Genomic DNA, 12,876 nt, shown 5'->3' with positions numbered 1-12,876 from the left:
TCCTTAGGAAGATGAAACAGGGAAATAGCAGGGCTGTAATGAAGGTTGTCATCGTAAATAAGTGTATCCCGACTGAAAGTTCAGACAGGAGAGACAGCATATTAGTAAGAATTCAGCATGGTCCCCTGCACGTACTTCCAGAAACTTATTACAAATGTATTTTTGATAAATAATAACAGCAGCCTTCTGTGTGTGTTTACAAGCTGCGATGTTATTGTGCTGTATAGTCTGCATCACTTTTCATTCCTTTCTGCTTGCTAGAAACTGAAAAATGTTAATTTGGTTAAGCATTAAATTATTTCCTGTTGTTCCTGGTCTTGCAGCATTACCTCTTATTTTTGACCAAGGAGGGCAGCCCAGCATTGCTGAGGAGGTCTTCAGCACCTTGCCAAAATATGTTATTCGTGTGCTGCACACACACATCCGTATGAGATTGGTTGGTGTGTGTGATGTGAGTCTTATTTCTGTGCTGCAGATACAAAAGCAGAGTTGTTCCTCATACTCTGTGTGATTAGAGACTTTTCTCTCCTGCTGCTTTGCTCCGATACACAAAAAATCACCTTTTTCCAAGAAAAATTCAATACTTTCTGATGCCTCCTGCTGTCAGAGAGCCAACAGTCTTCTGAGCACTCTCCCTTCAAAGAGCAATCGAATTTTGGGCAGAGAACTCCCTTTCCCACTTGAGACGTTTTCCTTTCAGCCTGAAAGACTTTCTGGCATCTGTTTTAGGCTTCTGTGCAACACCTGCTGCTGGTGACAATACAGGGGTTTTTTCCGCCTTGCAGGAAGAAAGGTGACTTAATAGAAAGGCCAGCTTTGTAAAAGAAATTTGAACTACTTAAATGTCCTGCCCTAATTAAAAAAATATATAAATAAATATCTTAGCCTCTTAAAAGTTATTAATAAAAGTCCGTTTTTGATCTTTACTAGAGGGCAGGCTTGTGCAGTGGTAACATTTCCACATCAGTGCAGTCTCTGAGGCTCCAACAGAGGACAGCTTTGCTACTGAAGAGTCACTCTTTCATGTTTGGAAAACTGCTTCATGGTTTTCTGGCTTCCTTTCTATTTGGTCACACATCTGGAGTCATTGGCTGCGCCTCCTCTGCTTATTCCCTGACACCTTCTGTGGTACTTCACAGATTGAATTCCTCGACTATTCACAGTGTTGGAGCTGTTAAGCATCCTTAGGGCTGCTGTGAAATATATCACTAGGGGAGCGAGGACTTCAAAGGCACCCAGCTCCTGGGGTGCCCTCTGCAGTACTCACTTGCTCCTGTGCAGCCGGGACAGCCGCCTTGCCGAGGCTGCCCAGCCGGCAGCTTGGAGCTTGTTCTGCAGGAGCAACACCGACTTCTGGAGGGCTTATGGGCATGGGCATAGGTTTGCCAAGCTGAGCAGGAACCAGTGCATCTGCGAGCACCTTTCTGCCCAGACAGTTGGGTAGGCTGCCCATGACACCTGGAAGGAGATCCATTTTAAGGCCAATGGTGACAACACATGGTTGGGACAGGGAGGAGAAATTCCTACCTTGAGTTCAGCGTGTTTCAGGAGAGCCACTGTAAGATGTATCTGTTATGTCCTTGAAAGGAACCTTGTTACCTGCCAAGAGAAGAAGGCTCTGCAGAAGACAGGGGAAAAGATGGGAAAGTGGCTGTTAACTTGCAAGGCCTGAAAGCTACCGCTTTCTCTGGGCTGTGAAGGAGATTAGCTGGAGGAGATGTGGTCCAGGCACAGTGGTGCCTCTCCTAGCAGTGATGTTTCAATGGACACATGATGAACAGAAGGAAAAGTGCTGAAATTTCCCAGTGGTGATTAGATGTGAGATGATCCACATGAGACAGCAGCCCTGCATTCAGGTAGCAACTGTTACATGCTGCTAGGGAAGAGGCAATTTGTCTGATGTGGATGCGGATGGCATCATGCATGGCCATGTCCACCCGGAAAACACCTCTACAGTCCAGGCTGATGTTGAGCCAAACCAAGAGCCTCCTTGTAGTCTTCCTGATTTGGAAAAAATCAAGTTAAAGGGCTCTGTGCAATCTTCATATAGATCATGAGGTCCACAGTAGGCCATGGTGATCCCAGTGGCATTACCTACATGGCCCTTGAGTTATTTTGTAAGTAAAGCCAGATCACCGTGTATAGGGCCCTGTCCAGAAAACTCTCTGGAAAAGCACGCCCTGTAAATGGGGTAGGGTGGGCTTATTATGAAACCCCCTCACTTAATGACAGACCTAAAATGGAGGGGGAAATTTGACCATAAATGTGGGACTTTTTTTTTAATAGTGACAATAACCCTGAGCTTTCCCACAAGATCTTAAGGATCTTGGAACATTTTTCAAATGAAGATCAAACCATACGCATTTATCAGACACATGAACTGAAGGCTGGAGAGGCTGAGGGTTTTGTCTGGTGCCACAGATTAAGTCCTGAATCCAGGTGTCCCAGAGTCCCCTCTGATCCAGTAACCGAGCTCCATTCTGTAGGTGGTGCATGCCCCCAGCAATGAAGGAAGAGGAGACCGGAGTGCTTTACCTGATCCTTGCATCTCTGGGCAGGATTAGGCCCCACTTCACTACTCTGCTTCTCTGCACTGCAGTGGCATTTAATAAATTACACTGGATGCTTTCTCCACCTGAATTTGCAAAATCAAACCAGAAATGCAACAGTGACTGAAAGACAAAGGATGAAGGAAGGAAATGGGGGGGAGGAGGGTCAACAGGCACTTACTTTTCCCCGCTCCTCCCCAACCCTCTCACCTTTTCAAAGCACATGTTGGGTGAGGCTAAGGGGGCAGGTGGCAGCACCTTCACAGGACCTTGGTCCTCTGTGGATATGCCTTCTGCAAGGACCTCACTCTGGTGCGTATACTGAAACTATATCAGGAGCTACACAGTTGCTGCCTGGGGCTTTAGCGTGCCTGGTCTGCCAGATTTAACGTTCCCAATCAGGAGCTCTTGAGCACCTTGGATCTGCTGCAAGGAGGGAGAGAAAAGGCTTAGTGGTAAAGCTTAGCCCTGCAGGGGCATCACTCCAGACATGATGGTGCAGAGAACCTCAGTGCCTCTCCCTCTGGTCCTTCCCTGCGCCGAGGCCAGTAGCTCTGCCAGTGCTTGTTGTATCGGGACGACTGAACTCAGACGCATCTTTATAGGGTGCCATGAGAGCTAAAACTCATGTGGTGGTGACTGAGACACATTTCCTCTAGTGAAAGGCTGGCAAGCATACATGAAAGCATTTCATCAAATTATCGAATAGCATTTTGTTCTTCTTGTCTCAATATGGTGAGCATATCTTGGCAGTCCAGGCACTTAAATACAAGATCATGTATGTAGGAGCTCCGGATGCGTTATTTTTCTTCTATTACTCAGTTTTCCTTTGTACCCATGCAAACTTCTGCTATTCACGTCCTGTGGCAAGCAGCTCAGTTTAACTAAGCTGTCTTAGAAAGCATGTTTTGGACTGGTTCGAACCTGCTGTCTAGCTTCACCTGATGTCCCAAATCCCAAAATAACTGGTACAGTCAACACCAGGCCCTCGATAACCAGAGAGGTACTGACAAACCTGGAAAATTTTTGGAGGAGAGTGACAAAGCTGATTAGGAGAGGTGGAAGTACAGGTAGGTGAGTTCAAATTAAAAACGATGCAGAGCTTAGCTCAGGAATGACTAACAAATGTGTGGTTTGTGAGACATGTAGCGCTCTGATGAGTACGAACACCCTCCCACTCTCCTGAGCGTGAGAGAGGAATTTTTAGCGTGACACGCAGGGATATAACAAGGGCTAATAGTGTGGCAGTCAGGCTGAATGTAAGGTAAAATTTCCTGACAGTGAGATATATTTTGCTGTGGAACAGTCTCCCGAGGGAAAGGGCAGGAGCCCAACTGCTTGGTCCTTTTTAAAGCCAGACTGGACAAAACATTAAGAAAGGTACTCCAGAGTGCAAGCATTAATTGGCAGGAAGATGAACTGGTGATCTAACAGGTCCTTTCCATTTCTAGCTCCTATGATATGATATGATATGATATGATATGATATGATATGATATGATATTTTTTGTAATGGGTTTTGACTGGTTTTGAGCTCGGAGGGTAACAGGGAGATAAAACTGAACACAAAGATTAACAATAAGAACTAAGAAAAAAATGTAGGTTTATTTAATAGTCATAGAAAGTGCCAGATTGAGAGTTCCTTAGGCCAATGGTGCTATTCGAAAATAGCATTGCAAATGGGAAAGTGAAAATTGTTACGTTGGTAATGATTATGGTAATGACTTATTTTCATAGAGCCCCAGTAGTCCAGAAGGATCCAAGAGCACGATTCAGATGGGCAGTGTGCACGTGTGCATCCATGCAATGGGAGAATTGCTGCAGCTGACGCTGAAATGTAGCAACCGCTGGACTGAAACGACCTGTTTTAAGGGCAAACAGCAACGCAGGGCAACAGTTTAAGATGGGATATAAAGAATAACTTCTGTAATTGAAACTTTAAGAGGATCGTTTTGGTTTGGCAGAATTTCATTAACTGATGAATTATCTGGCCAGAGTTTCTTTTGCAACTGCCTTTCCCTGTGTCCTTGCTTTTACAGCAGCTGGGTCTAGCAGCATTGACTTGTCTTCCCTGGTTGCTTTTGGGTGGGCAGGGAGAAATCTGAAGAACCAGCATGACCCTGAGCCAGCTACATTGCTCTGGCTTCAAGGATGAGCATGAGGTCACGCTCGGTGGTTGTGACATCACCGGTGATCTTGGCCCCTGTGACCCTCACGCTTTTACCTCTCGTAGGGTTTTCGAGAAGGGTTTCTTGCAGATGCTGTATTTTCCAGGCTCTTGGCCCTAGGCATTTGGTTCACGTCGTAATATCTTGCTCTGGGCCTGATGGCTGAATGTGGCTGCTGTAGGCAAAGGCTGCCTCTCTGTGTAGTTTTTATCTCCTCCTTGTGAGTCCTGACTTTCAGGCTCTGAATTCCTGGAGGACAAGGGGACTCTCATTTAGCTTGTCAAAGAGAACAAGCAAGCCCTATTGGAAAAGAAAAGTCTGAAAATGTGAAAAAGTAAGGTCTGTGTATGGAACCAGGAAAGGCAATTTGGAAAAGCTGAAACTGGTTTTAATATTGTCATTTTAAAGAGAACTATGAATACTGGACATTAGGAAAAAATTCTTCACAGAAAGAGCGGTCAGACACTGGAATAGGCTGCCCAGGGAGGTGGTAGAGTCACCATCCCTGGATGTATTTGAGAGACGTTTAGATGTGGTTTTAGGGGATATGGTGTAGGGGAGAACTTTGTAGAGTGGGGTTGATGGTTGGACTTGATGATCCCAAGGGTCTTTTCCAACCTAAATGATTCTGTGATTCTATGTTGGTTTTCATTCACATGGAGAACAATTCTATTTTTCCTTTTTTTTTTTTCTTAATAAATAGTCACAAATCTAAGAAAAAGAGTTAGAAAGTGGCCAGAATACAGATGTTCTTCATTATTCATCCCCCATGAAATTATACTTTCTTAGATGACAGCCCTAAGGAGTCATCTCAGTTGAAAAAGGAAGGAAATGAGCTAGGTGATAACTCGCATGTTGAACATGTCATCCTTCTGGAGCCACATGCTCACCATGGAACTGACTCACATGACATTAAAAATTATTTGTTCTCATTTACGTTATCTGCAATGCTATGTTTAACGTAATATTGGTTAGCTTTACAATTATCAAACACTATCTGTTTGTTAATGAAGGTGGCAAATGTTCCTGTCTAAATTGTCATTGACTACTGAATAGCTGAAGTACTGTATAGTTTGACTACCTCTATTTTTTAGACAAATATTCAAGATTTTTGTTCAATAGTCACTACAGATTTAGTTCTTTTGGCTGACAGCTAGTCATGCATAAATCAGTCAAAATTTTCCTTTGAATGTTTTTATTATTCATAGGGGTTGGTTGGAGTTAGACTTCTCACTTTATCCACCCGAAATTTTAGCATTTTAACAAAACAAAACACACATTCAAGCCTAAGACAAAATGTTGCCACTCTCATGCTTCCAAAATATCAGAGCCCTGAAAAATATTTATTTAAAACCAACTGATGTGATGGGGCGGGGGTGATGACTGTCATTTTGTTTGGTTTGGTTTTTTCCCCCAGATTGATGAGGCTTTCAGAGACGTTAGAGGACCTGCTACTTCCTTATGTGCTGGTGAGAAGTCAGCTTGAAAGCCACTATAAACCTTCATGATCTGGGGTTCCCAGGGCTTGCAGGTTCGTGGTGTTATGGCAGCTGGCAAAACGGTTGCACCAACAACTTCCACCACATGAGTTGCCAAAATTGCAAGGTTCCCATTAATGGAAAATTTCTCTGTCTAAAAACTTTCAACTAGTTCCAGGACTTAGACTGCAGATTAGTATCTGACTTTCAGTAGGATACATGTTTCTGGACTTCTTTTTTTGGTGAACAGTACTTATATTCCTTTTTCATTTAGGCATCTTAGCAAACCTACCTTTCTTAATAATATGGTAGAAAATCTCTCAAACTGTGGATTGTTCATCAGCTGCTGTTATCTGATATGAGTCTGGGTATGCTGCCTTGTTTTGGGAGAAGGATGGCTTCTGGCAAGAAGCTGTAGGTCCCTTCCCTCTGTTTGCTTGGTGGCTGCTGGTATGAGGAGGGTGGAAAAGGATGGGAAGGGACCTCATCTGGGATCTAGCAACAAAACCACAGCCCGAGTGAGTCAGAGATCAGTGTTGCCTACTTAAATGCTAAATTCATATTAGGTAAAAGGAGGGATGTGATTCCAAAATCCAGGTGCAGGGCAGATCCTGACTGGTCAAGGAGATCTAGAGTACCATAATAAATGATGCGATTGACTGAAAAGGGAATGGGGGGAGCTCTGCTTTTTATTTCCTGCAGTGGCACTGACCAGTTGGACCACGAAGTCAATTCCCCTCAGTTTTCCAGTCTGTAAAATGGGAATGATGGTGCCAGTTTTCCTTTGCCACATGTTTTGAGACCTCTAGAGGGAACACGCTGTGTAAGCCCACTTTATTAGTGTGGGTATTTAACAAGATGGTGTTCGCATTTACGTCACAGGACATCCCAGTCGTACAGGGACCATCTACAGTACCTGGTGCAGTACAGTGAGAAGGGCTACTCGGAAACGGTCCCTGAACTTCATTCGGTTGCCATGGTGACAGAACAGCTTAGCGCGGCAAGAAAAGAGAAAAGTGATGTATTCCATTAAGGATAAATTACAGCATCAAGGCTGCACTTTGAAATATCTCTGGGTTTCTGGGTCTGGGCTTGCAGGACACACTGCTGAGCTCTGGGATTTCCTCTCCCTGATTCTTCCTCTCTAGCTCACCTACGACAAACAAATAGGGGCCAAAAAATGGAAAGTCGTGATGGTGAGAGAACTGCTTTCCCTTGGCTTTTTGGTTAATAGGGTGGGTGGGAGAGGATTCTGCATCTCTGAAGCCCTTCTGCAGGGACTTGGTGTCGGGAGTGGATGAATACCATCTGCTGGCCTACTTCCTACCCATCATTTCATACATGCAGCTGCCAGGTGCTCCATTAGCCCCTGGGTCAGCTGCATTTCTAGCACAAGGGCTTTTCCTCCAGCCATCCCTAAGGGCACCAGTCACCCCCAGATCCTTGAGCAGAGAGCAGGGAGCGATTCCCTCATGGTTCAGGCTCCTCAGACTGGAGAGAGGCTTTTAGCCTGCACCCTGCAGCAGGCTCTGGCATTGCCATGCCCTGTGGGGACCTGGTCCCAAACCCTCATGCCGCATTTTGCAGAGTACCTGGAGCAATGGGAGGAAGTCCTTGGGGAGAGGACTATCAAAAGCTGATACCACCCCAGAGGGGCCCATTCATATTGTCCATGTTTCTCTGAGGAAGCTTTGCAAAGGAAGGGGGGGGCGTACCCTGACATCTGTAGCGTGGTGTGCATCAAAGGTTTCATCGTCTTTAGCCAGGGCCTTACAAACAAGTGGGCTGGGGGGGATGGAACTTGGCTGCACAGAGACAAAATCAGGTGCCTCCGCACCAAGGAAGGGCTGGGAACAGCGGTGCCTCGGCTGCCAAAGGCCTCTTGAAACGTGCATCAGTAACCAAGGAAACTTCATGCTAGAACCAGCTCAAAATGATGAATTGCTGCCTAATAACTGTCTGCTAAAGGGTCCAGGTAATTCAGCTGCTCCTCTTGGGGCGGGTGCTGCATGGGTACCTTTCAATGTCTGCCCTTTTGTGCTGAATGTTCCTACCATGAACATTGCCATCGTGGTGAAGCAGGAAACCCACACCTGAAGCCCACATGCCCGTCACAACGCACACTCACTGCTGGAGGGGCTCTGAGAAGCCTCCACGTCACATCAGCTCGCTGCAACTGTGTGTCTCCACCGTGCCACCAGGTGTGACTTCCCTGGCCCGCAGTGCCATGTTAGCATCTTAAACGGGCCCCATTCGTGAGTGATTTCTGCTGTTTTCAGGATTGTCTGCAGTCGGTCACCAGGAGCGGGTTCTCCAGGCAACAGCAGTGGTTGGAGGGATGCAGCGGTCATTTGGTGCTGCATCCTGATGGGCACGTGAGGCCTTTTCCTTGGTGGTCCGGGGCTGTGTGCACTAGGATCTTGCCTGCAAGAATGCACTGAATGGTCTGCTGGTGCCAATGGAGCTGGTGAGAGGGAGATGCTAAAAATTGTTTCAAGGGAAGATGTAAGAAAGGACACTTTGGAGATCGGGAGAGGGACAAGTGGCTGATGGTTGGAGGGTGCCATGTGCAAAGACATGAAGTTCCTGTTTCTCTGCTGCTTTTATTTTATAGTTTGGAGGAAAAACTGGCAAGAACTTTCCTGCTGATGAAGCATCACACTAATGGACCTGGTTGAAGGGTGGAGGCCATAGTATTTATAAAGGAAATGGTGAAAATTGTCTGGTGAGCCTTTCACTTGCTGGTGGAAGTATGACTGAGCTTCTGAAGATGGGAGGAAGGCAACAGGCATCTAGGAAATCTCTTTAAAAACTGGGGAAAGCATAGGGAAACTTAAAAGAAAAACAAGATAAAATGGCAATTGCATATAAGCCCACGCATGCATTCACTCTCTTGCTTTCTCTCTTACACCCACGCACTCAAGCACATCTTTCTGTCCGAAATAGTAGGGAAAAGACATCATAGCCTTTATTGTCAAGAGTAATTTCTCTTCACATGTCACAACCAACAAATTCTCAGAGCAGGTGGGTATATTGCACAAAACTCATCTGCTTACTTTTTTCCTTTTCTAAGCCTGAACGAAATAAAGACAAAAGCCCCTGTGAACTGCGGAGTTGCAGAGCTACATGCTGACAGCTCTTGGATGGATGGAGGCTGAACGCAACTCTTTGTATGCCAGTAATGCGAGGTGAGGTAGCAGGATGATTGTGCAGGGAGCCAGGGCTCACTTTTCCTCACGGGAATGGCTTTTAGTCCGTGCCCTTTTTCATTTGGGGATGTCAGGGAACCTGGCTGCAGCTCCCCTGCGCATTTCAATCCCGAAATGCTTTGGAAGCCGGAGGGTTTCCCACCCGTCATGTTCAGCCTTCAAGGAGCATTGCTGACAATAACCTGCTGGCTGCTCTTGCCTGGGGGTAGCACGCCCCGCACAACGAATGCCTTTTGGTTTTAGGGGCTGCGCAGCAATTTTCCACAGCAGGATGAGGAGCGGTGGCTGCCAGCTGGGTTTAAACTTGTGCCGTCCTTCCGCGCTGCTGACGATGGCACTAATGCTCTGCTCAGAAGGACTGACGGAACTTTGGGCGTCTCTGGGGAGACGGGACCATCGTACGCTCAGGTAAGGTCGGCGTAGTCTGCCTGGATTACATGAGCAAAAGCTTCGGCCCACGCTAAGCGTGCCTGGACTCTCCCTTTCCAGGGATGATCTCTTAACAGACGCTTGAAGATTTACGCGGCGGACTACAGGCGGTTTGAGTCTTTGTCCTGTATTTGACTGATACCGTAAACTTCCCTGCTGGATATTGGCACGGGCCCTCTTGGATTTGACTGGTGTTTGTTTGGCTCCATCAGACTCCCCATCCCAACATGCTTGGGTGAAAGACTCCACCAACTCATTTAAAAATGAAGTTTATTCATTAGAGTCATGTCCCATGCAGAGAGGAAAAAAATCTCTGGACTGTTGAGGATTCCTCTGTTCTATATATTCATTCCCGGCTGATGGTCTGGAACTTATAGTATGCGAGAGAAGATCATTATAGTTCCTGGCAAAGAACGAATTTGTATTAGCAGATTTTATTTTATTTTATTTTATTTTATTTTATTTTATTTTATTTTATTTTATTTTATTTTATTTTATTTTATTTTATTTTATTTTATTTTATTTTATTTTATTTTATTTAAAATATTTTGATTTATTTTTATTTTTATTTTATTTTGCAAAAAGGCTAAATAACACCCAAGATTCCCTCAGTCCCTTCCAGTGTTCTCTTCTTGCTACATGAAACTACTGAGTCTGTATTGAAAATACGCGAAAAAAAGTAGGATTTTTTCTTTATGATGCTTGAAGAAAATGGATTTGCAGATCCTCTCTCTTGAAATGTGTCAACATAAATGACATCCTAGCAGGTCTTGCAGATTGCATGGCATAGGCAAATAACTGCTATTTATTGCATGCGCAGTGCAATTTTTTACCCAGCTATTTCTGCTACATGCGGAATAGATGAAACAAATTTTCCTTGTGCATTTATACAGCACCTGTCAAGAGATGCGTGAGGTGGTCTCCACTAATGCTCATTTGCACCATGATTCCTTATCCAGGATTTAACCCCTCCCAGAGGAAAGCTACATCACTTCTGTGTTACCTATAACAAACGAGGCCAGATTCTGTGCAGCAGTCTCTCGAACAGGTTACATGTGGCGTTTCCCTTCCCTTTGGCATCCCTCATCTCCTCCTCTGTCAAGGCAGTCTTAAGGCAAGTCTGTCACAGAGTTAGAGGAGAGAGACCTCGCAACTGGCATTAGAGAGGTCAGCACTAACTCTTTAATGCCTCTCCGTGTTTAGATACCAGCTTGTTTCAAAGGGACAGCAACATAAAAATGAAAAGTATTAAAAAAAAAAAAAGAAAAAGAAGTCAAGTGAGGCTCAACGAGGAAACGCAAGTGCTCTGTGCATGGATATCAGAAGAAATTATGTGTGTAAGCACAATGGAGTTAATTTGATGGAGAGTTTTGACACTAAGGAAAAAAATTAAACTATTTCTCTATTTCTTCTCTCCTTGCCATCTGTATTATCGCACCTGTTTGCCCTACTGGTATTCTCTATTTGTATGTTATTTACAAAACACATTATGCCCCAACTGGTCCTCTGGGTGGGAGCATCACTTCTGTTGCCTCTAGCTGTCATCAGAGGGACAACGTGTGTGTCTAAAGGTACCCCCATATTTCGCTGAATCAGATTCTGAGTTTCCTTCTACAGTACCATGTTGCAGTTCTCCTCTCCATCACTGATCTAAATATCTCCGTTTAGTGATACATACAAATTGTATCTGTGATACGAACATTGCGTGTGCGTGTGTTTGGATCTCATTTGCTTGGGCAGAGCTTTAACCACTTGCGTTTATTTTTCAGAGCAGGAAAAATAAAGGTCTCTGTAGTTAGCCTACGATGACAGTTTTGCAGCAGGCGAACACTGAGCAAGAAAAATGAAGACTGCAGAAGTGGAAGGAGGAAATGAAAGTTGCTCTGCCGACAGGGCTACACGAATTCAGCAATGGGTGGATTAGGCTGAGTGTTATCAGTGATGATGAAACACAGCAGACTGTGCTAATGAAATATTTATGAATGGGGAAATGATACTGCATTCTGCAGTGCAGCACAGGGGAAAGTGAAATTTCAAGAATACTGTAATAGCAAAGCCCTCCATTAATTATCGAAAGCAAGCTGTAATGCCAGTTACTATGACAACAGGGTCCCCTATGTATTTTGCACCATTTGGGGGGGGTTGGAGGGGGCTGCTTCTATTTACTGGAGGGTATTGTATTTCTTTTTCTGTTGTTGTTGTTGTTAATTATGACTGTCCCAGCCTGTGACTATGTGGTTAATTTCAATGATAAAATTATAAAGTGATTATTGGCTAAAATATAGGGAAAGCTTTTAATAAGCTGGTACTGGTCTCTTTATTCTGGAAAGAGCTAAAGATGCCCCTTCCCCTGCTAAGGGACAAACTATTGTTATTAATAATCTTATATAATAATAACACATGATATTATAATAATAAAAAGTGAAATGCTACTAGAAGTATTATCATTAATAATAATTTTGACTGCGTTAGGCTTTCACCCACAAAGCATTTTAGGAGCAATGATTAATTAAAATGTCAATATTGGCATACTAAATCCACCACTACATTTTCAGATGGGGCAAGGGAATGTACAACCTCTGCCCACTTATTTTTAATTACTACTTATTTGGTTTCTTAAGCCCATGACCCTCTTTGAGATTTCCACTGATCCTCAGCACAGCCAAGGGTTTTTCCTGCCTGCACCTCTACACGGTGCAATGCTTGTGAGGAAAGCAAGGAAAGCAAGGTACAGAGGGCGATGAAGAAGGAGGATGTCAGCTGAAACGTGTCTCAGGTCTGTGGCAACGTGTCCCGTTAAAGCACCTCTGCCAGCTCTCTGCATGGCACACGTTTGTGGACAACAGGTCTATCAGTAGTTACTAAATGGAATAGGAAGAGACGTACCTTCTAACCCCTCTATTCCAATACTGGGGATGGATGGTGATAATGGGCCAAAGATGGTGGCCAGGCTGACCAGGTCTCACTAGACAGCATTTTCTACTGCCACTGTAAGAGCGCTCTTCTGCACGGACCATTGCTCCAAGCCAGGCAGGCATTTTATC

Source organism: Chroicocephalus ridibundus, chromosome 2 (genome assembly GCF_963924245.1).
Source record: "Chroicocephalus ridibundus chromosome 2, bChrRid1.1, whole genome shotgun sequence".
NCBI lineage: Eukaryota > Metazoa > Chordata > Aves > Charadriiformes > Laridae > Chroicocephalus > Chroicocephalus ridibundus.
The sequence above is the reverse complement of the archived record's forward strand: the minus strand, read 5'-3'. Positions refer to the sequence as shown.